Genomic DNA, 3202 nt, shown 5'->3' with positions numbered 1-3202 from the left:
TTTCCACCCCAATCCCTGGCAACACTCAGCTGTTCTGCCCATGATGTCACCTAATGGAATGCTCCTAAGAGCAGCCTTTTGAGTCTGGCTTTTTTCACTCCGCAACACGCATTTGAGACCATTCAAGTTGTTGTATGGTTTGATAGTTTCTTCCTTTTTATTGCTGAGTAGTGTTCCATTGTATGATCGTACCACAGTTGCTTACCCATTATGGCTGACATTTGTTTGGATCATTTCCAGTTGTGGGTTACTATAAATAAAGCGGCTACATGTACTTTGGTGTACAGACTTTTTGTCAGAACAAAAGTTTTCATTTGTCTTGGCTAAATACCAGAGAGTCAGTTTGTTAGGTCCTATAGTAAGTTAGAAAAAGAACCTTTCAGTTCCTAAGTATGGTGATTGGGTGTTCATGCTGTTGTGTGAGATGTGCCTCCCTCTGAACCTTGTTATGCTGCCAACACGTTACCTATCTGACGTGGGGAAAAAAAAAAAAAGAAATAAAGAAAATGAGCAAATCTCTTTCTCGGTCTTCTAGCTCCCCAGGTAACTTCATTACCTTTTACTTTAATATTTTTTAAAAGATGGTGTGCATGGAGGGGCAGGCACATTTTTTTTTTTTGAGAGAGAGAGAGAGAGAGAGAGAGAGAGAGAGAGAGAGAGAGAGAGAATTTTTAATATTTATTTTTTAGTTTTCGGTGGACACAACATCTTTGTTGGTATGTGGTGCTGAGGATCGAACCCGGGCCGCACGCATGCCAGGCAAGTGCGCTACCGCTTGAGCCACATCCCCAGCCCAAAGGCACATTTTTTTAACTGATCAACTTCCTGCTCATTCTGTGTGACAAAACCCTAAACTTGATTCACCATTTGGCTGCCTTCCCTGGCTCTGTTTAAGGAGCTATCCTTGGGGGTCCTTGTGCCCCCTACTCCATGTTCATACCCATACTGTTCCCCTTACTCCCTACTCTCTCCTCCCACTAATCAGTTACCCTTCCCATACTGTTTCTCATAACCAACACCCTGGGGCTAGAATCCCCTCAACAATAAAGGTTAACTTTTACTGAGCATTCACTATAGGGCCAGGCACTGCAAGAATGACCAGTCAAACATAAACCTCACATAACCTTACAAGAAAGATTCTGTCAGCATTTGATATTAACATTCAGTAACACAGCTAATCAGCGGTGGACTCAGGATTTGGCCCCAAGCAGTTCAGAGCCTGAGCATGTGACCAGGTCACTGCACCTTCTTACCCACTGAGATGGGTCTTATAATGGGTTGTCTGGCCTCCAGACCTTATGCAATCCAAACTCTGCTTGACTCATAGATTGATTTTTCCCCAAGCAAGTCTCTAATTATGTCAAAACTCCTATCAGAAGTTTTCTGTGCTCCCCAAATAATGTCCTGTTGCTGACTTGCCTTCAACGGCCTTCATACTCTGAGCCCAACCTTCCCACCCGCCTCTCCTGTTCCCCTGGGGTGCCCTCCTCAATTTCATGTCTTCCTCTGGGCTTATGCATTACTCTCCTGGAGTGTTGTCACTCCATACTTCAGCCAGCTTCAGTGAAATGCCACTTCATGTTTCAGCTAAAGCCCTCTCCTCCACGTCACCAAGAAAATTGTTGCCATACAAGGAATTCTCTTGCCAGGTGTGGTGGCACCTGAGAGACAGAGAGAGGAGGATGGGAAATTTTGAGGCCAGCATGGCAAACTTATCAAGACTCTGTCTCAAAATAAAAAAATAAAAATAAAAAGGACTGTGGATGTAGCTCAGTGGTAGAGCACTCCAGAGTTCAATCTCCAGTAAAACACACACACACACACACATACACACACACACACACACACCAAAAAAAACAAAACAAAACAAAACAGCTAGGTAAGTTGGTGCATGTCTGCAATCCCAGCAGTTCAGGAAGCTGAGGCAGGAGGATCTCAAGTTCAAAGCCACCCTCAGCAACTTAGCAAGACCCTGTCTCAAAATAAAAAAGGGTTGGGGATGAGGCTCAGTGATTAAGCAGGTGGCACTCGATTTCACCCACTGGGTTCAATCACTGTGTAAAATAAATAAATCCTTTAATTTTAACCTCAAAACTTTATCCCTCTTCCTTAACAAGAATCCTGTCCTCTGTGGCCCCACTTCAACCATTATTATTTTCTCATGGGTATCATTTTAGCAACTATGCTGGACTGAAACCAGTCTCAAGTTAAAATCAAACTGGATCTCATAATAATTTAATTGTAAAAACAATATCGTAGGAGCTGGGGATGTGGCTCAAGCGGTAGCGCGCTCCCCTGGCATGCGTGCGGCCCGGGTTCGATCCTCAGCACCACATACAAACAAAGATGTTGTGTCCGCCGAAAACTAAAAAATAAATATTAAAAAATGCTCACTCTCTCTCTCTCTTAAAAAAAAACACACACAATATTGCACAGTCATCAAACTGCATTTATTTATTTTTGTCTTTTGCTCACCCCACGTGTTCCCTTAGGAGGTGGAATGAGGTGAGACTCTTCTTTCTTGTCTTGGCTTTCCTACCCTAAACAAGTGTCCATTTCACAGTCTGTTTAGTGCCACATTTTACCCTGTATTTTTGTGCTTTTTCTTGGTGGTTTCACTGTTTAAAATAGCCTCCAAGTGTAGTGCTAAAGTGCTGTCTAGTGTTCCTAAGCACAAGGCTGTCATTGCCTTACAGAGAAAATAGATTTACATTGTTAAAAATTCTAAAGATAAAAATGATATAAAGTAAAATCTTCCCTCACTTCCACTTTCCAGTTTCCCAGTTCTTTCATTACTAATATTATTACTATGATATCTTGTGTATCTTTTCAGAGATATTTTGTTGTGGTGGTATTAAAATATCCAAGAATTCTTTGATAATCCTCCCTTCAGGAGGTGGCACTCCATTCCACACGCTGAGTGTGGGCTGGACTTAGTGATTCACTCCTAACAAATGTGATCTAGCGGATGTAGTGGTGGGCAGGCTTCCCAGACCAGGACATGAAAAACATCGCAGCTTTCTCCCTGCTTTGCTCTGGCTTGGATCACTCATTCTGGGGGATGACAGTTGCCATGTTGCAAGGATGCTCAAGTAGCCCTCTGGAGAGAACTTTCTGGTGAGGAACTGAGGCCTCCTGCTAACAGCCATGTGAGTGATCCATCTTGGCAGTGGATCCTCCAGCCTCCGTCAAGCCTTTGATG

The 3202-nt window shown here is 43.2% G+C and overlaps 1 non-coding gene across 1 annotated transcript; it reads left to right on the top strand.

Annotated features, from left to right (window-relative positions):
- The first annotated feature begins 373 nt into the window (after window positions 1-373).
- On the top strand, window positions 374-476 carry LOC144249896 (small nucleolar RNA U13). Its single transcript, XR_013342344.1, has one exon. It is a non-coding gene; the product is annotated as a small nucleolar RNA U13 (small nucleolar RNA).
- The last annotated feature ends 2726 nt before the right edge of the window (window positions 477-3202 follow it).

This window comes from Urocitellus parryii, chromosome 12 (genome assembly GCF_045843805.1).
Source record: "Urocitellus parryii isolate mUroPar1 chromosome 12, mUroPar1.hap1, whole genome shotgun sequence".
NCBI classification, from domain to species: domain Eukaryota; kingdom Metazoa; phylum Chordata; class Mammalia; order Rodentia; family Sciuridae; genus Urocitellus; species Urocitellus parryii.
The sequence above is the reverse complement of the archived record's forward strand: the minus strand, read 5'-3'. Positions and strand labels throughout refer to the sequence as shown.